The sequence below is a fragment of the Staurois parvus genome, unplaced genomic scaffold, assembly GCF_062004578.1.
Source record: "Staurois parvus isolate SC_StPar_1 unplaced genomic scaffold, SC_StPar_1.0 ptg000020l, whole genome shotgun sequence".
Lineage (NCBI taxonomy): Eukaryota > Metazoa > Chordata > Amphibia > Anura > Ranidae > Staurois > Staurois parvus.
In genome coordinates this window covers 8,527,570-8,552,831 of record NW_028317816.1, presented here as the reverse complement: position 1 = coordinate 8,552,831, position 25,262 = coordinate 8,527,570, and the positions used below count along the sequence as shown (strand labels likewise).

The 25,262-nt window shown below is 44.4% G+C and overlaps 2 protein-coding genes across 4 annotated transcripts in view; one reads left to right on the top strand and one right to left on the bottom strand.

Annotated features, from left to right (window-relative positions):
* The window catches only part of KBTBD2 (kelch repeat and BTB domain containing 2), a 34,429-nt gene extending 20,439 nt beyond the window's left edge, over positions 1-13,990 (bottom strand). Inside the window, exons 1-2 of one of the 3 annotated variants that reach the window (XM_089687240.1) lie at positions 13,467-13,990; positions 10,653-10,824 (exon numbers count right to left, since the gene is read on the bottom strand). The gene's annotated coding sequence lies outside the window, so the exon portion shown is untranslated. Of the gene's footprint in view, positions 1-10,652; positions 10,825-13,423 lie in introns of all 3 variants that reach the window. The other 2 variants (XM_089687247.1, XM_089687236.1) reach the window with 2 other exon arrangements.
* LOC149472818 (uncharacterized) overlaps positions 13,471-25,262 on the top strand; it is a 34,122-nt gene continuing 22,330 nt past the window's right edge. The window contains exon 1 of the mRNA XM_089687250.1: positions 13,471-13,700. The gene's annotated coding sequence lies outside the window, so the exon portion shown is untranslated. The remainder of the gene's footprint in view (positions 13,701-25,262) is intronic.

Genomic DNA, 25,262 nt, shown 5'->3' with positions numbered 1-25,262 from the left:
TGAGTCCAGAGTGACAAGTGGTCAGGGGGCTTGGTGTTTGTTCCCCAGTGACCATCTTAAGTGCTGGCAAGAGTTACAGACTGTATGGTAGACTGAGGGCAGAGTGGAGGCTCAGCACTGTATGTGCGGAGGAGAAAAGGGGGGGGGGGGGATTAGATACTGGTTGAGGTGACGGATGAGTCACATCCTGAAAAGGATTCAGGCCGGTCAAGCATGATAATCTCCGAGGCTCCCTCCTGAATCCCGCCTATGTTCAGTCCCAAGGAGAGTGGCCACACATCAGCTGCTGGGAGAGAGGAATGGGGAGGGATCTATGTCCCCGGCAATCAATGTTCTTCTCTGCCTCTTGTGGGCGCCCTGCTGCTGGGCAGCGCAGCACTGATTTCGGGGACAAGGTTGTGCCACAGTTTTAAAATCTGCAGCTCTCCAGGCCAAATAGGGACAGTTGGCAACTATGGTAATGTTGTAAAATGGTAATTAAATAAAGACTTTTCTAGGTTTATGGACTACATGAGGTAGTTTTAATAAATGAAAAATGTTACCATGTTAGCTCATTAAATCTGAATATCAGTTGGTTGCCAACCCATTCACAATGATTAACAAGCTTATCTACCACTTACAATGTTTTTTCCCCTTTTATTACTACTACATGGTTAACATCTTCATGTTTTGGTTCATGCTATTTTTTATCCCTCCATTTTCCAACTAACGTCCTCCCCCTCCCCAACCACCACACTTTTTCAATATATTCAAACACAAGACCTTAAAACATCCTTAAAACATTAGACTTTGATCCTTTAAATGTTGCCTACAGATACAGGACGATTCCCTGGACGTAGATATTGTTCAGATCACCCCAGCCCATAAGGCTCATTTCCATTGTTGGGACCCTCCAGGATAGAGGAAGGAATGTTTTTCCCCATCTCCAGCATATGTACAGAGATCCACCAGTCTAGAGACAGTCTTGCACCGGAGTTTTACCACTCACCTACAGGGCACTTTTACCACCTTCCTATCCAGGCCAATTTTCAGCTTTCAGTGCTGTCAAACTTTGAATGACAATTGCACAGTCATGCAACACTGTACCCATGTGAACGTTTTATCATTTTTTTTCACACAAATTGAGCTTTCTTTTGGCGGTATTTAATCACGTCTGGGTGTTTTATTTTTAGCAGTATAAAATGAAAAAAAAAAAAAAGTTGTTTCTATTATACAATTTTGCAAACAGGTAATTTTTCTCCTTCACTGATGTGCGTTGATGAGGTTGCACATATAGGCAGCAATGATGAGCACTGATAGGCGGTACTGAAGGGCACTAATAGGTAGCACTGTTGGGAACTGATGGGCAGCACTGATATCAGAGCGGATGTCTGCTTTGACAGTTGCCGGCAGTACTTTCCTCACGCTGCGACAGCATGAGAAAAGTACTGCCGATATCCGGCAAGTGTATTTACATAGTGGTCAGCTGAGATTGGACACAGCTGATCACGTGGCAAAACGCTGCTGCGATTGGCCTTTTAGCATGTGATCAGCTGTGACACACACGGGTTTCTATTGAACCAGCTGATGCCGCCCAACATTTGGCCCGTGTGTACTAGGCTTTACCTGAACCCACATTTGATCCAATGCTGTGCACATCTGCAGCTCTTCTCTCCCCACACTTCTGGGTCTCACAGCCTATGCTGAGGCAGCGGGAACCACCGCTCCCACTGCTATCAAACAAAGGCAGTGATGAGGAAGCGGGGGGGGAGAACCAAGTTCTGCTGTCTGTGTTAAAAGACTCAGACTGAGGCTCAGCAGCGAGCCTGCATGAGTGACACCATGTAAAGTGGTCTCCTACTGGGGGCACTAGCCAGCGAGGGGGAGCCAGGAGCACTGACAGAGGACCCTACAAGAGGTGGTTCGTCTGCTCAGTTCCATTGCACACAGCAGGTAAGTATAGATATGTTAAAATTTTTTCTCTTTTTTTTAATTCCTTTACAACCACTTTAATAATGCAAGCCTACAGTAAGGTAATAGATACCCACTCTCTTTACATGGTGAGTGTGTCAGACATGTCTTATTTTGAGAAGTGCTCCCATTCATCTCTAAAAGCCCCCCCTTTTTGGGGTGCATGGTGGATCAGTGTCAAAGCACTCGCAATATGCTTTAACATACATGTATGAGTGTGAAAAGACAAATAGCAGATAAACAGCAGATGTCCTAAAAGACCAACATCCTAAGGCTAAAAGCTACACAAGAAATGAATCATCACTGCCAAAGGTTGTTAATTGGGGTTTGCTTTACACAGTCCCTAAGGCCTCATTCACACATGTACTTTCTGCATCTTTGATGCTCTTTCATGAAAACACACGTTACATAAAGTTCAATGGTAACACACCTGAAACATGCCTAAAATGCAATACACAAATGCAAACTGGCCCTAAAATAATGCAAGAAAACAATTTAGTAATTTAAGTAACTGTTTCTAAAGATATTTCCTGGCGAATGCTTCTGCGTATGATTAATAAAATGGAACAGGGACTCCATCAAGCATTGTATACAAGAGCCAGCTTGAAGTCTATACCATGACAGCTGTATCACATAGGCAGTATGTATTAAGAAACTAAATATAGGTGTATCATTTGTTTTAAACAAATCAGCCTGGAATGCCAAATATAAAAAAGGAATGTCTGTTTAAAGCTGTACACCAATTTGAAGAGTATCTAATTTTTTCTAGATTTGGGTTGAGATGAGGGATTCAAACCCCGGTGACATTTTTATTGCTGTCTGTGTCCCCACTACAGATTTCATAACTGTATTAGTCCTAATAATCACAATCACCTAGACAGAAAGTGAAGAAAACCCAAAAGTTTTTGGTGGTCAACAAAACAAGAAAAAAAATAGGGGAAGCCTTCCAATAGGCACACTTATTCTGCTGACCACTATGCGAGGGAGAATTTCCCTCACTTTGGCATTAATCACCTTTTACTTCCTGTTTGTCTAGAGAACAGGAAGAAAAAACCTCCCCAACTGGATACAAAAAAAAAAAACCAAAAAAAAAAAACCAAAAAAAAAAAAAGGGGGGGGGGGGGGGGGGACAGCGGTTTTAGCCACAGTGCCCTCCAGAAGATCGACCATCCTTCATGACCAGGTCATTTTTTGCTGTTCGGCACTGCACGATTTCAACTGGTAATTACGTGGTCGTGCAATGCTGTATCCAAACGAAATGTATGTACTTTTTTCACACAATTAGAGCTTTCTTTTGGTGATATTTGATTGCCCGTGTGTTTTTATGCTATAAACAAAAAGACCGAAAATTTGGGAGAAAAAAAAAAAAAATTACAATATTTTTCACTTTTGGCTATAAAAAATATCAAATAAACTCAGTCATAAAATTTAGGCTAAAATGTGTTCCGCTACATGCCTTTGGTAAAAAAAAAAAAAAAAAAAAAAAAAAAAACCCACACAAAACACCCCAATACACGTATATTAATTGGTCTGTGTGAAAGCTATAGTTTACACAGCTTTTACTGACTGCCATCACATTTCTTGAGGTGCTAAAATGCCAGGGCAGTACAACCCCCCCCCCACCCCCACCCAAATGACCCCTCTTTGGAAAGTAGACACCCCAAGGAGTTTGCAGAGAGGCATGTTGAGTGCATAGAAAATTTTATTTTTTGCCACAAATTTTTTGAAAATGACTTTTTTTTTTTTTTTTTAAGTTGTCACTTAATGATATATTGGTCATGCATGCCATGTATATATGTGGAATAACACCCCAAAACACATTCTTCTATTTCTCCAGAGTATGGGCATACCACATGTGAGAGACTTTTTGGCAGCCTAGCTACATACAGGGTCCCAAAATCCAATGACCACTTCCAAGCTTTCAAAGGGCACATTTCCTCATATCACTTCTTCACTACCTATCACAGTTTTGGAGGCCCTAAAATGCCAGGATATGACAAACACCCCCCAAATGACCCTTTATGGAAAGTAGACACCCCAAGGAATTTGATAAGAGGCATGGTGAGTATTTTACAAATATTTTTGTCACAGGGTTTAAAAATAAATAAATAAATAAAAAAATAAAATACATTTCTGTTTTCTTTCTTCGTTTTCCATAAAACATGTGGCAACAAATGAGATCTGCAAAATACTCACCATGCCTCTTAGCAAATACCTTGGAGTGTCTACTTTCCAAAAAGGGGTCATTTGAGGGGTTGCTTCTACTTTCCTGGCATTTCAGGGCCAACATTAGAAGCTTATGCCACACACCACCCACTCTTGAAAACCAAGCCTTTTCTGACACTTTGTTTGGGGGTTCATAGTAATTTTCTAGCAAAAAAAACCCCCAGTTTTTTCATTTGAACACTTTTTTAAAGCAGGCCCTACAGAATAAAATGGTGGATGCTGGAATTTTTTACGTCACACAGTATTTGCGCAGCGATTTTTTCGCAAATCTTTTGGGAAAAAATACACTTTTTAGAATTTTAATTCACAAAATACAATATACTGCTCAATTTTTTGATAAGATATAAAAGATGTTACACCGAGTAAATGAATACCAAACACGACATTCTTTAAAATTGCGCATGCCCATGCAATGGCGACAAAGTACATGCATTTTTAATATCGATAGGCGCCACTTTAAAAGCCTTTACAGGTCACCAATCTCTGTTTACATACTGACACGGGACCAACGCTTGCATTGTCCTTTGCGCACAAGCACGGAAAGGGGGGAGGGCAAGATTGGTGTGATCAGATGCTTTCCCAATTTAAAAATGGCGCTGTTAACGTCCAGCAAAACGGAAATGATGACATGCTTGTAGCTTCCGGTCTCAGACCATAGAGATGATTGGCGCCATTCTGGTCTCTGAACAGCTCTATGGTCAGCTGGTGGAACTGCCGCTGGCTGCATGCTCAGATTCCCCTGTGGGGCAGAAGAGCCCAAGATAACTGGGGAAGGGGGGGGGGTGTAATGTCCCATCCCGCTGCTTGTAAAAACAATTTAGCAGCTAATTGGCCACTAGGATTGCTTTTACATGAAAGCCGACAGCCAGCTGAAAAAACGATACCAAGATGATGCCTGTATCTGCAGGCATTATGCTGGTATAACCACTCAAAGTCCAGTGACGTACAAGTAAATTGCTGGTCCATATTGGGCATACATGTACCTGACAATTGCATGGCCATGCAACGCTGCACCCAAATGAAATTTACGTCCTTTTTTTCCCACAAATAGAGCTTTTTTATTTTTGTGCTATAAACAAAAAGACCAACAATTTTGAGAAAAATGCAACTTTTTGCTATTAAACATGTCCAATAAAAAAAAAATTAAAAAATGAAATTTCGCCATAAATTTAGGCCAAAATGTATTCTGCTACATGTCTTTGCTAATAATAAGAAAAAAATTCCAATACGTGTAAATTAATTGGTTTTATGTGAAAGACATAGCGTTTACAAATGGCGGTATATATATTTATTTTACTAGTAATGGCGGCGATCAGCAACTTATAGTGGGACTGCGGCAGGCATTGTGATACTGGGGGGAAATGACTTGGTGTCACTGACATCAATACAATGATCAGTGCTAATAAAAAGCATTGATCTGTACTAATGGAACTGGGCAGGAAAGGGTTAACATGTGGGGCGATCAAAGGGTTAACGGTGTGCTGTTTCACAGTATGCGGTGTGTGGGCTTTCCTCTGTAAGCACACTGCTTTGTACGGCTCTGCTATGCAGAGCCGTACAAAGCAGTGTGCAGGAGCAGACAGGGGAGAGATCTGTGTTGTTTATACTCAGGTCTCTCCCTGGTTGGAGATACTTGGCGATCACCGGGTGTCGGCGAGTAATCACCGACCAGGACCTGGTGATCGACAGCCAAGGTCACGAATAGCGGTGCAGGTAGGGCACGCGCCCCCTACCCGGAAATGCAAAATCATGTATATATGTGATTTTGCGCACCCCTGCCGACGTATTTCTGCTACAGGGTAGAGGGGAAAGCGGTTAAATTCAGAAACTGTGATAGGTTTCTATGCGAATGGCCTGGCAACAGCTGAATTTGGGTGGACAGCGATGTATTGTTGTGCATATAAAATTGCTTTGGCCCACAATCAATTGGTACAAATCTTCAGTGAAAAACAGCAGAGAAGCTAAACGCTAGTGCGGACAACAAACAGGGCTGATCCTGCTAACACTGCATTTTTAGGGACACTATACAAAAGGAGGCACTAGTATAGTTCTGTTCATGATAAATATATTGGTCCGTACAATACTATACTAGTAATGGCGGTGATCAGCGACCTACAGCGTGAGTGCGATAGTGTGCAGGCAATGCTAGCTGACCCTGGCTGGCAGGGGTGCTAACTGACCATTATGCTATCTGATGTCGCTAGTGGCAGGAATACAGCGATCAGTGAAAAATTCTATATACTGACACTGTACTAATGGCACTGGCTGGGTGACAGGGTGATCAAAGGGTTAATAGGGGCAATCAAAGGGTTCAATGTGCTAATCTAATGTGTAAAATGCAGTGCTTTTTCTCGGTGCGGTATTCTCTCTTCTCTCCCTGGAGCAACGGGGGAGGGGGGGGGGGGCAAAATGCGGGTAAGCGGTCGGCAAGTAGTTAAAAAAAAACCCTTAAATATTTTTTCTTAAATTCTCAATACGGTATTTTTTTTAAATACGTTTATCAGAATAGTACAATGTTACCATAGCAACACTGTACTACCGTGGGGGGCTGATTTTTTTTTTTTTATTCTTTACACTTTGCTTTGGAGGAGAAATAAAGATAATTTCTCCTGCCATGCTAAGCTTGCTGTCATGAACTTAACTCATTCATGAACTGTCATGAATGATTTAGGTATTTGACAGCTCAAGACAGTGATCTGTGACTGGCTGGAGCTGGTCACATGGTACAGGTTGCTGTGATTGGTCCCATGTATCATGTGATGGGCCAATCACAGCTCACTAGGAAGAGAAGCTGACTCATAACTGCTCTGATTGATTCATACCAGCTTTGCTAACATTGTGATCATGTGATTGCATAGCGATCACATAATCACCGGGTCCCATTCACTGGGATTTTCATTCCGCTGGACACAGCAGTCGCAGGTGGGGAGTGTTGCGCCCCCCTGTGTTAGTACAAGCCAGAGCGACGTACCCATACATTGCTTTCAATCAATCAATAAATTCCTTCAATTCCCACCAAAAAGTCACACTTTCTCCCTTCAGACGAAGTCCGGAAGTGACGAAACGTGTTAGGGAGTGACGTCAAGACGCACGCACGCCAAACCGGAAGTGTCGCCGCGGCCATTTTTTTGGTTGTCTACATGCGGTTTTCAACCAAGTGTTTGATCAGTTAGTATAGAGCCATGGAAGGAGTAATGCTGGGAGTTGGATTTTCCTGTCTTTTAATGTAAGTTTGGATTAAAATTGTTTCCTTAATGCGAATTTTGCCTAAAGAGCTTGGTAATCTCTATGAGGATCCTGGAAAAGTGCCCCTGATGTGAACTCTTGGAAAAAAAGGAGTCCTTAAGATAGCCTATGCTTGAAAACAACTACAAAAGGGTAAAAGTACCTGGTATCACCTTGGCTGGAATATAGAGGGTACTAGTACCTAGTATCACAAGTCACAAGTGGTTGATCACAGAGTGTTGATATAGGATTGAAGTGGTCACGGAGTGGCCGATCACAGAGTGTGTTTATATTTGTTTGAAGTGATCACAGAGTTTTCACGTTTTGGGTTTAATTTATATATTCTAAGAAATAAGGATATATTTATAAATATTTACACAAGTTTTTTTTTTTTTTTTTTCTTCTCACTATTTGAAGGGTGGTTTTGGGTCTTACACTGAGCGAAGTATATATAAATTAAAAAAGTTAATGCACTATGGATTTTCTTTTTATTTTGAGGTTGGCATGGAATATTGAGGATTAAAGTGAAAGTTTGGGACTTGGACATTGGACACTATTTGATTTGGAGATTTGGGACACTATTGAAAGTGAATTTTTGGACACAAATTACGTATTTGTATTTTTATATTATCTTATTTTATTTATATTTATTTGTATATGAATTAAGTGTTTGTGGAATTCATTCTAGGGTTGTATGTGGGATTTAGATGGTTCTTCACAAAAAGGATATGTTGCATACATTGCTTTGCCTGTAGCTGCTGGCAAGCCGCAGTACATAGTGGGCGGGCAGTCAGGAAGCAGTTACAGTACAACTGTACCATTGATAAATAACAGTCTAAGAGGAGATTTACCTCATTTTGGAGAGATTCATCATCATTTCTTGTTAGGTCGACAGGAGAAAAGAAAATCTCTTGAAAAAAAAAGGGACACAGATAGAAAAAAAAAAAACCACACACGGTAGAAATAGCTGCAACCATTCCTTACTCTATCCAAATTAAATGCATATATTTTTTTCACATAAATCAAGCTTTTTTTGGTGGCATTTGATCACCACTGGGTTTTTATTTTTTATTATATAAATGAAAAAGAGGGGGAAAAATAATTTTCTCCTTTCTGGTATAAAACATATCCAATAAAAAAAAACAAATTCATATTTCTTCATAAATTTAGGCTAAAATTTATTCTGCAACATGTCTTTGGCAACATGTAAAGGAAAAAAAATCCCAATAAGTGTATATTGATTGGTTTGTGCAAGGTATAGCATCTATTAACTATGGTATATATACAGACATTTACGCAACTATGATGCTATACTGGTAATGGCAGCGATCAGCGACTTATAGTGGGACTGTGATAGTGTGGCGGGCAATCGGATGCTAGCTGCTGCTGGCTGGGAAGTACACTGACATCAATAGTGACACTGATACAGTAATCTGTGCTAATACTGAACACTGTACTAATGATATTGGCTGGGAAAAAGTTAACATCTAGGGGTAATCAAGGGGCTGTGTGCCTAACAATATGTAATGTGTGTGGCTTTTACTTTACTGTATGGCTGTTTTTTCTCCCTGCTTTTCAGGGAGAAAAAACAGCCAGATCGCAGTTCACTGTACACAGAGTTCTGTGTTTTGTAAACATACATATACTTGATTGTACCTGCACCTGCAGCCTGCTTGTAGTATATTTACTGTGAGAAATCAGCAGGTGGACAATGTGCAAGTGTTTGTTCATTCTAGGCAAAACATTGAGGCATTAGCTAAATACCAATAATGTACCTCCAATGATGTGTGTCCCACTAGTGGCTGCTGTTTTGTTCCTGAAAAGTGTTAGATTCATGCATCCCCTGACACCTCTAAATTTAGGTCAGGGCTGGAGCACAGTGGTCACAAAGAATCAGTTCACCCATTCATAAAACATCTTATAACCTACAAAAAAAGTAAATAAAAAAACAAAAAAAAAAAACAAGGCATTCCGTGAATTGACATGGAGAGATGATGTTCATGCACTCCCTGTCTAATCACAGAATGCCTTGTATATTCTTAGAAGAGAATACAAGACGTTTTATGAATGGAGGAACCAATTTGCTCTGACTGTTGTGATCAAGTCCTGACAGTCAGTTTCAGTGGCAGAAGTTCACTGCCAGTAGATGAGTGAACCGAACAGTTTTCAGGAACAAACCAACAGCCAGCACTGGGGTACACATCATTAGGGCCCATTCAATTCTGCCACAGCCCTTCCCGCATGCCACCCCTTTGAAAAGCCAACAATGGTGGATTGCTTTTGTGAGACCATGTAAATGCTGCACCTTCCTGCTAAAACGGAGTGCATTATTTGTGGCTGTGGAGGAGCCCCATACACTGTGACTAAACCTTTTGAAAGCGTCACAGTTCAGAGCACAATCAAATGTAAAAGTTATTCACAGCAAGACCTAAAAGGTAACTATTTCGGGAAACCATTAAAGAGGAGTTCCGGCACCCAGCCAAACAAAATTAAACATCAGCAGCTACAAATACTGTACCTGCTGACTTTTAATATTAGGGCACTTACCTGTCCAAGGATTTTGTGGTGTCCTCACCACAAGCCGATTCTTCAATCGGCTGTTGGGTGCTGGCGCCGCCATCATTACTAATGGAAACCAACAGTGAAGCCTTGTGGATGCACCACAGTCCTCTGGGACCTGTAAAGTGCCCCAGAGGGCTCAGGGGAAGGGGGGAGGCCAAACTTCTGGCTATGTTTGCAACGGCAAGTTGAGATGGAAGTGGGAGCAGGTACTTTTGAAACCAGGTACCCGCTCTCCCTCGCCCCCAAAAAGGTGCCAAATGTGGTATGGGGGGGGGGGGGGGGGGGCAGGCAGAAGCTAAAAGCAGCATGCCGTCTTAGGCAGCTGCATAACCACAGCTCAACTGCACTATGTGCTACATTTTGACAGCCATTTATTTGAAAGGGCGGCGAAATGCAAAAAAAAAAAAAACAACAGATTGCGCCAAAATGCATGATACTGTGGTACCATGTGATTTGATACCTGTATATACACTGCGTTTGCAATGCCATTAGCAACACAATGACACCTGCCTGCAGCTCCCAAGGGCAGTGGTTTACCTGTGCTGCAGGAAACGTGCACGAAACGCACCTTTCTCACACCGTGTTCTGGTGTGAACCGGCCCTTAAAGCGAAAGGAAAGTTCCACTATCACAGACATTGAGCAAGCAAGCGTTTTACTGCAGAACAGATATGCAATAAAATACACCTACCTGCTGGCTGTCTTCTCTGGTGATGTAAGCTGTGCTGCACGTGCACAGCTCAGTTTACATCGTCAGCACTGTACCTGTGCTCTGGGATGACGGCCACCACTGCAAGTGTGATGTCATGCTGCGCTAGCCAAGGCGACTGCCACCCAGAGAAGATACTGGCATGGGACAAAAACTGTTGAAGGAAAGGCAAGTATAACTTCCTTTAGTTCTGCTATAAAGCAACACATAGATTATTCACATCAGTGCATTGTGGTGAGTTACAACATGTGCTCTGCAATGTCTCGGGGTACTATTCAAAACGAACAGCAACACTGCACTGTGATACGTGTAATGTCTCCTAGATTGTAAGCTCCAAGGAGCAGGGCCCTCAAATCCCTCTTGTATTGAACTGTATTGTTACTGTATTGTCTCCCACTATAATGTAAAGCGCTGAGCAAACTGTTGGCGCTATATAAATCCTGTATAATAATACTATGCATATTATTATTATACAGGATTTATATAGCGCCAACAGTTTGCTCAGCGCTTTACAATATTAAGGGAGACAATACAGCAACAATACAGTTCAATACAAGAGGGATAGGAGGGCCCTGCTCCTTGGAGCTTACAATCATATGCATTTACACATGATAGAATGGCGATAAAAAGGCGAGGAAAGACCCTGCAAGCCATGTGACCTGCCAAAAAACCATTGTATTCAAAGCCTGTGCAAGGTAATAATTAAAAAAACAAAACAAAAAAAAAAAAACAAATGTGAAGGTCGTGGGGGGGGGGGTTGGCGGGTCATCAGAAAATCAGGTATAGCCAGAGCTCTGGCCCAAATACCTTTGAAATTTAGCATGAATCCTGTAATACAAAGGGTCTCCAAAAACTGTGGCCATTTGCTTGCCTTTATCCAGCCCTTGGGGCACTATTCCTCCCACTGACACCAACGATGGGGGGCACTATTCCTCCCACTGACACCAACGATGGGGGGCACTATTCCTCCCACTGACACCAACGATGGGGGGCACTATTCCTCCCACTGACACCAACGCTGGGGGGCACTATTCCTCCCACTGACACCAACGCTGGGGGGCACTATTCCTCCCACTGACACCAACGCTGGGGGCACTATTCCTCCCACTGACACCAACGCTGGGGGCACTATTCCTTCCACTGACACCAACGATGGGGGCACTATTCCTTCCACTGACACCAACGATGGGGGGCACTATTCCTCCCACTGACACCAACGATGGGGGGCACTATTCCTCCCACTGACACCAACGATGGGGGGCACTATTCCTCCCACTGACACCAACGATGGGGGGCACTATTCCTCCCACTGACACCAACGATGGGGGGCACTATTCCTCCCACTGACACCAACGATGGGGGGCACTATTCCTCCCACTGACACCAACGATGGGGGGCACTATTCCTCCCACTGACACCAACGATGGGGGGCACTATTCCTCCCACTGACACCAACGATGGGGGGCACTATTCCTCCCACTGACACCAACGATGGGGGGCACTATTCCTCCCACTGACACCAACGATGGGGGGCACTATTCCTCCCACTGACACCAACGATGGGGGGCACTATTCCTCCCACTGACACCAACGATGGGGGGCACTATTCCTCCCACTGACACCAACGATGGGGGGCACTATTCCTCCCACTGACACCAACGATGGGGGGCACTATTCCTCCCACTGACACCAACGATGGGGGGCACTATTCCTCCCACTGACACCAACGCTGGGGGCACTATTCCTCCCACTGACACCAACGCTGGGGGCACTATTCCTCCCACTGACACCAACGCTGGGGGCACTATTCCTTCCACTGACACCAACGATGGGGGCACTATTCCTTCCACTGACACCAACGATGGGGGCACTATTCCTCCCACTGACACCAATGATGAGGTATAATTTTACTGGGGTTTTTTTTTTTTTTTTTTTTTTTTTTTTTTTTTACTCCTACTGATGCCAGGACATTTTCTACTCCCACTGGCCATAGTCCAGCACCCCTAAAGTCTAAATGAACTGGCTCTTATGTGAAACGTTTGGAGACCCCTTCTCCAATACAACTAAGCTGTATCATGCTACAAGCAAGACTTCAGCCAAAACGCGTTAGTGTGTTATTACTGATATGTAGCCAATAAAGAATTGTTGCAATGGATGTTACCGAGTAGGTGGCTTCATTGTACCAGAGGGTTATTAATACCTGGATCTGGGCATTTTCATTTGAAATTCCCAACAAGTCCAGGTTCATGCCACAAGCGTGGTGGAGTGCGCACGTGCTTGCGCGTTGCCTGTAAGGCTGCTTATTCATCTTAATGTTCTGCCCTGCATGTGAGAAATACACAAAACAATTGTCCCTGACCCTTTTTTTCAAAAGAGCGCTGTGCTGGTTATGGAAGCATTTGCTTTAGTGCTCGGGTTGGCTGATTCGTGCTATTGACAATTAACGGCACCACCGTGAGTCTGCTAAAGGGCAGCGCACTTCTGTGCGTGTTGGCAAGGCGCACAATTCCTAGCCAAGGGTGTGATAAAAGCTGATCAGAGGGTGTAGGGCTGAGCAGGTCCTGTGCAGTAGATGGGGCTCCCAGTGACAGATAAGGGAGGCACAGTGCCGGCTAATGAGAAGTTATAGGTGCCATGGCGTGCCTGTACAATATGACACCCGGTGAATTATTCATACCACACAGCAGTCCTACCATTCCCTGTCTGTAGGGAAGGCCACAGGCCGGCCATTGATGTACACAGCGGACACTCACACATACACAGGGCGCTGAGGAGGAGGATGGGGATAGGGCTCACCAGGCTGTGCGGCAGCGGTGTCGGTCAAACACGGGCTCAGACTTCCTTCCTTCCTCTCCTCCTTGCTCTTCTCTCCTCTTCCTTCCGGGTGTGACCTCGCTGTGCCGATGTTGCCACCGCCGCCCCCTTCAACCAACCAGCGGTGCGTGAGACAGGAAGAGAGCAGACAAACACCAGGGCGGAGAATGCAGGAAGGCGGTGGTGCTGCTGGTGGCGGACACTCTGTAATTTAAGGTGCGCTGTAACCTTTCAATAAAGTTTTATGCAAAAAAAAAAAAAAACAGACATCGCCGTAGGACGTACGCAAGGCAGTGCCCAGCCATTGATTAGCGCTTTCCCCCTCTGTGCGTCACGCTTGCTCCCTGCTGACTGTAGTGTTTGTAGAACGCTTCATTTTGCGTTGCTTTGCATGACGTACACCCCAGCTCTGTACGCCCACACGTTTATACTTTCGGAACCATAGTATAAATAATAACACGGTTTACAGCACCATTCATAGACGTTCTACACTACGTACACTGCAGCTCTGAAGGGGGGACAGCGTCTACCACAAGAGCTCTTTCCAGGTGGCTTCACCAAAATGGCGCCGAGTGTAACGTGAGGAGAAGGGGTAGTACTTTGCGCTCGCTCTAGCGTTGTGTTTAAAGCAAGAAGTCCGGGTGTGCCGACGTCACGGCATTCCTAGCGTCGTTCCCTGACCTCCTCCAGGTCTTGGTTGGACGTCATTACACAAACACGTGACCCACTTCCTGACTTCCCTCCCGCGCTTCTAGTTTTCAAGACTCAGTTCTGTGTTACTACAAAAGGTTCGCTCCCTTCCATCTATTCCCCGGACAAAAGATGATGGACGCCACACACAAGCCAATCTTCACTAAAACCACCCTCCCACCTCAACTATAGATAAATTTGTATTCCTTGTACCTACAACTAAAAGGGAAACTTCACCGTTTTATAAAAATGAATATAACAGCTGGTATACCCCCTGCTGGCTGTGTAGCGCACTGAATGTTCTACAGCACAATACAGTAAATCCCCAACTTCCGAATGGGTTTTTGTTCCGGGAGAACGTTCGTAAGTCTGACAAAGTGAGTCTTATACACCTTTGAAACAAATATACAATATAAAACATGAAAAAAAAAAATAAATTAACTTTCTACTTCTACAGTTACCTTAAAATGGTGGTACAGTACCACAACTGGCATATAGTGGAAGAGACTGACTGGAGAACGGAGGGTAGGTGGGAGATGGTGGAGCTGAAGGATTATCAGCAATAGGAGATGGAGGGCAAGATGCAAATCTATCTCTCAACCCACCACCTCAGTTTCCGCCCGAATCACACCTACTGAGCGACATATCTGACCGGATGACGCTCTACTTCCTTAAACTGAACCTCTCCAAAACCGAGTTTCTTGTCTTCCCCCCAGCCTGGACCCCACCCCCCATTGACTTCTCCATCATGTCCAACAACGCCACCATCAAACCCGCCCTGCAGGCCAGAGTACTTGGTGTCATTCTGGACTCCAACCTATCCTTCCAGCCCCAAGTCCAATCTTTAACAAACTCGTGCAGACTCCACCTCCGCAACATCGCCAAAATACGCACGTTCCTAACCCCAGAAACCACTAAACAGCTCATCCACTCCCTCATCATACCACGACTCGATTACTGCAACTCCCTCACTGGCCTGCCTCGCCGCTGGCTATCCCCGCTTCAGTTGATCCTGAATACGGCTGCCAGGCTCATTCACCTTTCCAACCGCTCCATCTCCGCCACCCCCCTCTGCCAATCCCTCCACTGGCTTCCGATTGCACAACGGATCAAAATCCTAACACTGACGTACAAAGCCGTCCACCACACTGCCCCGAACTACATCACTGACCTAATATCCAAGTACCACCCAGCATGCACACTCCTAGTTCCCTGGTCTCCTCCTCCCATGCCCACCTCCAGGACTTCTCCAGGGTGTCACCCATCCTCTGGAACTCCCTGCCCCAACCCATCAGATTATCACCTACTCTCCTCTCCTTTAGGCGCACCCTGAAAACCCATCTCTTCAGGGAAGCCTACCCCAACCCCTGCTAACTTGCCGACCTCCTCCACTCTTCCTACCACTCCATCCCCCACAGCTATCTCCTCCTGTGCCACCATCCCCTCCCTCCTAGATTGTAAGCTCGAAAGAGCAGGGCCCTCAATCCCCTCATGTTTTGCATTGTATTGTTATTGTTCTGTCACATGTTCTGTCCCCCTTTGTAATGTACAGCGCTGAGCGAACTATTGGCGCTTTATAAATACTGTATAATAATAATAATAATAAGATGGAATTTGGCCCACGCCTGATGTTGACGGAGCTGAAGGATCATCAACAATAGGAGATGGAGGGCAAGATGGAATTTCGCTCACACCTGATGTTGACGGAGCTGAAGGATCATCAACAATCGGAGATGGAGGGCAAGATGGAATTTGGCCCACACCTGATGTTGACGGAGCTGAAGGATCATCAACAATCGGAGATGGAGGGCAAGATGGAATTTGGCCCACACCTGATGTTGACGGAGCTGAAGGATCATCAACAATAGGAGATGGAGGACAAGATGGAATTTCGCTCACACCTGATGTTGACGGAGCTGAAGGATCATCAACAATGGGAGATGGAGGGCAAGATGGAATTTGGCCCACACCTGATGTTGACGGAGCTGAAGGATCATCAACAGTAGGAGATGGAGGGCAAGATGGAATTTCACTCACACCTGATGTTGACGACACAGGTTTTTTTGATGGATTCCATTCTGTCTACCCTCTCGAAAAAATGATCCAGTGACATCTGAGTAGTAGCTCTTTTTTCTCATCCTAGATGACTCTGTAGCACTGGATGGCATTCTAAACTGCTACTGCAACCTTGGTGTATTGATTTAAGTTGGGGTCCTGTGCCTCAAAAACTAACAGTGCTTCTTCAAGTAAAGAAAATTCCCGTGCCATTTCCTGTGTTGTGAATCTCTTTGGTTCTTTAGTTACATCTTTCTGTTGGCTCTCTTCGTCTTTTCGCTGGGCCTCTTAATTCCATCAGGTCCTCATTAATAAGCTCCTCATGTTGCACAGCAAGAAGTTAAGTGAAGTTGTCCTTTTGCAGATCTAGCTCCAGCTTTTTGCTAAGGGTCACCAAGTTGTTGAATTTTGGACACCTTATTAATCTTCTCAAGTCCATGAACAAACTGCGGGCAAAGGTTCTTCCAAACCCCATTCATGGTGACAGCCAAAACCTCACGCCAAGCTGATTTTTTTTATGGCCTTGTAGATGTTGTAGTACTTTCACAATTGTTGCAAGGTTGTTCCTGTTTCATCAATAGCCTTCAGAAAAGTGTGGTGTAATTAATATTTATTGAAAGTCACAACTCCTTGGTCCATAGGTTGGATGAGTGCTGTAGTGTTCGGTGGCAGATGCACTACTTCAACGTTGGGATGAAAGTCATCCATGAATTGGGGGTGACCTGGTGCATTGTCAAGCAACAAAAGAATGTTGAATCGGATATCTTTCTCCAAACAATATTTCTCTATCTCTGGGATAAAGTGGTGTAAAAACCAGTCCTGGAAAATGGCCTGTGTAACCCAGGCTTTGGAGATACTCTTCCAAACAACAGGTAGAGAGCCCTTGGCTATGTTTTTGAGGGCTCTTGGGTCCTCTGAATGGTAAACTAAGAGAGGCTTTAGTTTCATATCACTGGAAGCATTGCCACCAAACAGAGTAAGCCTGTCCTTTGCTGCTTTGAAGCCTGCTATCACCTTTTCCTCTTTACTGATGTAACTTCGTTCTGGCATCCTATTCCAGTACAGTCCTGTCTTATTTACTTTAAAAACCTGTTGGGGTAAATAAGCACCTTCGTCAATAATTTCTGTAAGTGTTGCTGCAAATTCTTGATGCTATGGTATCTGCACTCGCAGCCTCACCACTTACATTTACGTTGTGAAGGTTGGTTCTAGCCTCCAATCTGTTAAACCATCCATGGCTGGCAGAAATGATGCACACTGTTCACCCTGTGTTTTCTTCAAGTCTTCAAACAGCCTTTTAGCTTTTTCTTGAATAAGCATTAAGCTGAGTGGAACTGATGCTGATTCTGATCCTGTATCCACACACTGAGAAGTTTCTCCATCTCCTCTATCACTTTACCACACTTTTTGGATATTATTGTTGACTTCATAGGCTCAGCATACTTCATATGTTCCATGATCTTGGCCTTGTTCTTTAGAATTGTGCCAATGGTGGAAAGATTCATGTTATAAGAACGAGCGATGTCTACCAGCTTTACGCCTCGGTCCAATTTTTCAATTGTTTTTATGGTTATTGCTTTGCGCTTCTTAGCAGTCCCCTCCACATCACTGCTTTTACTCTTTCTACTGGACATCCTGGGTTATGTGCAGGACACTATCGCACTGTATAGTAAACACACAGCAGCACAACTTTGACAATGTGCAGCTGTAATAATGTCCGGCAGACACGTGAGCTACTTCCGCGATTTGTTCGCATTCACTTTTGTAATGTGAGGTCCATTCGTATCTGCAAAATTTCACAACTCAAATGTTTGCAAGTCAAGGACTTACTGTAATCAGCCCCAGGGTGAGTCTCCATCATAGTGCTCCCAATAGCAAGTTCACTCATATGACCATGCTGACCAATAAGACACACACCTGATGTTTCTTCTTCCAGTAAGATGTCCCAGAATACATGCTGACCAATGAGTGCTTGGCATTGCCAGCATTACGATGGATACTTTGTCCAGGGCTGTCTGAGGGAATCTTCACCCTCAAAACAATCATCCTTCTCATCCACCCCTCCATACTGTCTATAAACAAATAAAGCAGTTTTTTTGGGTTATAAGCTTTGCACAGTTTTTAAACACGGACCCTGTCCTGTGGTGCACCTGCAGTCTCTAACCAACTCCTGTACGACGCCTACAGTCTCTGACCCTTTCCTGCACTACTGCTGCAGTCTCTGACCATCTCCTGTACTACACCTGCAGTCTATGACCATCTCCTGTACTACTGCAGACTCTGACCAACTCCTGTACGACGCCTACAGTCTCTGACCCTCTCCTGTACTACTCCTGCAGTCTCTGACCCTCTCCTGTACTACTCCTGCAGTCTCTGACCCTCTCCTGTACTACACCTGCAGTCTATGACCATCTCCTGTACTACTGCAGACTCTGACCAACTCCTGTACGACGCCTACAGTCTCTGACCCTCTCCTGTACTACTCCTGCAGTCTCTGACCCTCTCCTGTACTACACCTGCAGTCTATGACCATCTCCTGTACTACTGCAGACTCTGACCAACTCCTGTACGACATCCACAGTCTCTGACCCTCTCCTGTACTATTCCTGCAGTCTCTGACCCTCTCCTGTACTACACCTGCAGTCTATGACCATCTCCTGTACTACTGCAGACTCTGACCAACTCCTGTACGACGCCTACAGTCTCTGACCCTCTCCTGTACTACTCCTGCAGTCTCTGACCCTCTCCTGTACTACACCTGCAGTCTATGACCATCTCCTGTACTACTGCAGACTCTGACCAACTCCTGTACTAGGCTTGCAGTGACTGACCCTCTCCTGTAGTACATCTGCAGTCTCTGACCCAGTCTTGTACTCCTGCAGTCTCTGACCCTCTCCTGGACTATTCCTGCAGTCTCTGAACCTCTCCTGTACTATTCCTGCAGTCTTTGAACCTCTCCTGTACTATTCCTGCAGTCTTTGAACCTCTCCTGTACTATGCCTGCAGTCTCTGACCATCTCCTGTACTGTGCCTACAGTCTCTGACCAACTCATGTACTACACCTGCAGTCTCTGATCATCTCCTGTACTACACCTGCAGTCTCTGACCCTCTCCTGTACTACACCTGCACTTTCTGACCATCCCCTGTACTACACCTGCAAACTTTGACCCTCTCCTGTACTACTCCTGCAGACTCTGACCAACTCCTGTACTATGTCTGCAGTTGTTGACCCAGTCTTGTAGTAGTTCTGCAGTCTCTGACCCTCTCCTTGACTATGCCTGCACTCTCTGACCAACTCCTGTACTACATCTGCAATCTATGACCAATTCCTGTATTACACCTACAGTCTCTGACCATCTCCTGTATTACAGTTGTGGCCAAAATTATTCAACCCCCAATGCTGTAAAGGGGTTTAGGGACTATAGTGTACATTTGGAATTGTATTCAGAATCAAATCCTACAAGGACGTTGTAACTACCCAAATGCAACTAAAATGACATCAATTGTTTATGTAATACAGTAGTAAATGGTTCTTATGTGGTTTCTTCATTGCCACAATTATTCAACCCCTTAAAGACTACCACTCTGAAGAACAGAGGTTCATACAGGTGCTTTCCATCAGGTATTGAAAACACCTGTGGATGTCACCGAGCAGCAATCAAGCATAATAAGCACCAATTAGGCAGCTTTAAAATGACTGTGATACTCAGCTCCTTCTAGACATTTACTGGTGTGGTTACAAACATGGTGAAGGCAAGAGAATGGTCCAGGAAGACAAGAGAAGAGGTGATTTCTCTTCACAGGAAGGGCAATGGCTATAAGAAGATTGCAAAGATGTTAAACATACCAAGAGACACCTTAGGAAGCATCATTCGCAAATTCAAGGCAAAGGGCACTGTTGAAACGCTACCTGGTCGTGGCAGAAAGAAGATGCTGACTTCGACTGCTGTGCGCTACCTGAAGCGTAGAGTGGAGAGAAGTCCCCGTGTGACTGCTGAGGAACTGAGAAAAGATTTGTCAGATGTGGGTACAGAAGTTTCAGCCCAGACAATAAGACGCACACTGCGTAATGAAGGCCTCCGTGCCAGAACTCCCAGGCGTACCCCCTTGCTGTCTCCAAAGAATAAGAAGAGTCGACTGCAGTATGCCAAAAGCCATGTGGACAAACCACAAAAGTTGTGGGATAGTGTTCTGTGGACTGATGAAACAAAATTAGAACTGTTTGGGCCCATGGATCAACGCTATGTTTGGAGGAGGAAGAACAAGGCCTATGATGAAAAGAACACCTTGCCTACTGTGAAGCATGGTGGAGGGTCAATCATGCTTTGGGGCTGTTTTGCTTCTGCAGGTACAGGGAAGCTTCAGCGTGTGCAAGGTACCATGAATTCTCTTCAGTACCAGGAGATATTGGATGGAAACGTGATGCAGTCCGTCACACACCTGAGGCTTGGGAGACGTTGGACCTTTCAACAGGACAATGATCCCAAGCATACCTCCAAGTCCACTAGAGCATGGTTGCAGAGGAAAGGCTGGAACATTTTGGAGTGGCCATCGCAGTCACCAGACTTAAATCCGATTGAGAACCTCTGGTGGGACTTAAAGAAAGCAGTTGCAGTGCGCAAGCCTAAGAATGTGACTGAACTGGAGGCCTTTGCCCATGAAGAATGGGCGAAGATACCCGTAGATCGCTGCAAGACACTTGTGTCAAGCTATGCTTCACGTTTAAAAGCTGTTATAACTGTAAAAGGATGCTGTACTAAGTACTAAGATTGAATGTCACTTGGGGGTTGAATAAAACTGATAATGCTGTGAGCACAGAAAAGACATTTGTGGTTATTTCATTATAACTGTTATGTTATATTTGTCTGACCTACAAGTGCCTCTTTAATGTAAATGTAAGCAAGATGACTGAATGATCAAAAGCAATGTCAAACTGGCCAAAACACTCAATTTCAGTGGGGGTTGAATAATTTTGGCCACAACTGTACACCTGCAAACTGACCCTCTCCTGTACTACTCCTGCAGACTCTGACCAACTCCTGTACTATGCCTGCAGTCTCTGACACTGTCTTGTAGTACTCCTGCAGTCTCTGACCAACTCCTGTACTATGCCTGCAGTCTCTGACACTGTCTTGTATTACCCCTGCAGTCTCTGACCAACTCCTGTACTACGTCTGCAGTCTCTGAGCAATTCCTATATTACGCCTGCAGTCTCTGACCAATTCCTATATTACGCCTGCAGTCTCTGACCAACTCCTGTACTACACCTGCAATCTCTGACCATCTCATATACTACACCTGCAGTCTCTGATCCTCTCCTGTATTACCCCTGCAGTCTCTGACCAACTCCTGTACTAAGTCTGCAGTCTCTGACCAATTCCTATATTAGGCCTGCGGTCTCTGACCAACTTCTGTACTACACCTGCAATCTCTGACCATCTCCTATACTACACCTGCAGTCTCGGACCATCTCCTGTACTACACCTGCAAACTCTGACCCTCTCCTGTACTACTCCTGCCATCTCTGACCAACTCCTGTACTACGCCTGCAGTCTCTGACATATTCCTGTGGTACACCTGTAGTCTCTGACCAACTCCTGTACTACTCCTGTAGTCTCTGACCATCTCCTATACTACACCTGCAGTCTCTGACCATCTCCTGTACTACTCCTGCAGTCTCTGACACAGTCTTGTAGTACGCTTGCAGTCTCGTACCCTCTCCTGTACTACATCTGCAGTCTCTGACCCTCTCTTGTACTACTCCTGCAGTCTCTGACCCTCTCTTGTACTACTCCTGCAGTCTCTGACCAACTCCTGTACTACTCCTGCTGTCTCTGGCCACCTTCTGTACTACTCCTGCAGTCTCTGACCATAGTCCTGTACTAACTGCAGTAACCTCTAGAAACCAATCAGTGAGCGGTAATGATGTGCTGTAACCTCTAGCAACCAATCAGCGAGTGTGAACCAGTTCTTCATGTTTACATTATTAAAGTTTTTTTAGATAAGTCTATGTGTCTGTTTTTTTGTTTTTGGGATGTAGGGGTGGAGATAGGGGCGGACTGACCATTTGGAAACTCGGGCACTGCCCGAGGGCCCAGGGTCAGTATGGGGCCCCATGAGATGCCCCTGGTACCTTTTTCATAGGCTTTTTTGAGTTTAGGCAAGGAAACAGGGGCCCCATGATCCCCTATTGCCTGGGGGCCCTATGAGTTGTCAGTCCGCCCCTGGGTGAAGAGCAAAATTGCATGGTGGAAAGCCCAAGAAAATCTCAGACTCTGTTTAACCACACCCCCTTTAAGCCACGCCCAAGATTTATTTTTCAGGTTAAGACACACCTATGAATGAATGCCCCACCCCTAATTAACATACTACTCTGCCTACACTGCCTTTCTGAACATACATAAAAAATTTGTAAAGGTTGGCAACTATGGTAAAACAGGCACAAGGTGGACCAACTCCTGTACTACACCTGCAATCTCTGACCATTTCATCATCTTGTGCCTAACCCTTCACTTTGTGAACCTACTACTTACATCCAAAGAGCTGAACTGGTTAAAGAGGAATGGGCGCCTGTAGGTAAAAACTGCAACTTTGACCAAACTTAAATAATACCCTTACTATTTACACATTGTACCTTTCAAACTGGCAGAAAAAAAAACTCCCAGAGATGGCATCATCCCATCCTGCCTTGTTGCTAAGACACTCCAAGCCAGTTCAACCCCCCACATGCGCCCACTCACTCCTGTCTCAGTTCAGTGGTGCTGAAATGGAGATAGTGGACCACACGTGCGCTGTGGAGCGCCATGGTAGTTCATTAATTCTTCCTGTTGGTATACCTGCTTGCTCATACATCACATATGGGCAAGCAGATATACTGACAAAAATAATAAACACATTTTTTTACCTGCAAAAAAATGTGCATTTATTATTTTTTACTAAAAGGTGAACTTATCCTTTAAAATAGATGGCACCATACATCCAAGTATCATAGGAATCTAAAATACAGTATCTCTTCCAAATTAGTTCCTAAATAGGGGTCGTGCCGGGATGGAGCATACAAAAGGGTGTGCACCCAGTATGGAGGTGTGCACGGTGTGTGATGGTGGTGGACAGTGGCTGTACGATATTCATCTTAAGGTGAGCTAGAAGTTGATGTGAGCAGAAGCTTGGGACCTTCATTGTTTGCTGCAATGGAGGTGTTGACATCTTGATGTTTTTTATTGTGGCCCCTATTTTATTTTAACTAGATTTGGAGAGATTTCTATGAGACATTGCTGTATGGTGCCATCTAGTTTCTGGTCTGCCTCTGCAGGCCGGGTCCTGTGTCATCATCAGGGGCCTGCTGTCTTTTCCTGGTTCCTGCAGTCGGTCTCCTGATGATGTGGTGCATGAACATTGTCGTGGAGATTGCCCTAAAGCCTCCTGGGATTTGTGACATGGTATCTCAGAAAACTGGGGTAGGTGACCAGCATCATTCTTACCTAGGTGAGAAAACAGGAAGTGCTGGGTTAGGTACTGCAAAAAAATGGCATTTCAAAATGTAAAAGAAATGTTATATGGCCAATTGTGTAACAGGAAGGGGGAGGAGGAAAACTATTACTAAGTTATTGAAGTGTTGAAGGTCCCCATATTTTCAAGGAAAATGAACAAAAAAAACATATACAGAATATCTTTAAAATACATGCAGATTTGCCCGCTGTATCCCTGTTGTGGGCTGACAACACACAGCATTTTTGTGGACTGATTGGTGTCAGCCTTGCCCATTTCTTTTGTTAACCTACTCAATCACCCCCACTCTCAGGTTTCTAAAACATCACAGCTAGTCATTCTGTACAAATATAACAAAATGATTTAAATGGTATATTAAACAGACCAGAAGGGAACGATGAAGTAAAGTTCAATGTTAGGGTTTACATACACATTAAGGCCAGGATTACACTGTTGCCCTGTAGTAATGCATGGCTTTCCACAGCACATGGTAAGGTACAGTATATTGGTGTACTGTGGTGCCATTCATTCTTAACCACTTGACGATCAGGCTATAGCCCAATGACAGCTACAGCACAGTTGTTTAGTTCAGGGAGGGCTGTAGCAATTGTGCATACAGAGAAGGATGTGGTCATCCATCTTGCTAAGGATCCTCCATCTTGTATCATTTCTACTCCCAAATAAGCTTCCCTCCAATTTCCCCCTCCCTCAGGAATGTGGTCTGTATGATGCCAGAGATCACAGGCACAGTGGGAGACCTCCATGGTTATAAATCCCAACCTAACTGGTGCCCAGCTGTCTGTTAGCTTCTCAATCTGAAATATCGTAAAACCATAAACCAGTCCTTCACTGAGCTTCAAAAACATTCCAGCTAGCTGTAAAACAGACTCACATTTACAAATCCCCTTTTCCATATAATTTTATATCTGGAGATATGGAAGACTTACAAGGAAACCAGGCATATATTCAGATCGGACACTTTAATACAAGTCGTCTGACACCTTACACCCCCTAGTTGGAATCTACAGGAGAGCAGAAAATGATATCTCCTTAACCGTCCCAAACCAGTATGTCATATTTAATATCTAGACGTTCAGCAGATGCTTCTGCATATTAATCTACTAGTGGCTAGGCTGCTACATGCACCGAGGGTACGTTATTGATCATGATATAAACTGAGAGGGATTTTGGTTCTAGCTTGGATCTCCGCCTGCAACACCCTCCCCAAATGAGGCGATTGGTTCTCTGCTTCAAGGAGACACCCTGCTGAGTTCCTAGAAAAAGCTAACAAAATACAATAAATAATACTCGTGAGCCAAAATGTGATACTCCCCTAACGTGATAAATAAATAACTAAAATCATATATATCAAATAATGGTGCATCAACACTTTACACAATACTCATTATCTGTGCAAAAACATAGACTGTACATAAAACATATATATCTACAGATACATATACGTGCCGCGCTCCATAATATTCTTAAAAACTCATATACTGGTGATTATTCAAATAATAATGTGAACAAAGTTACTGTGCTTC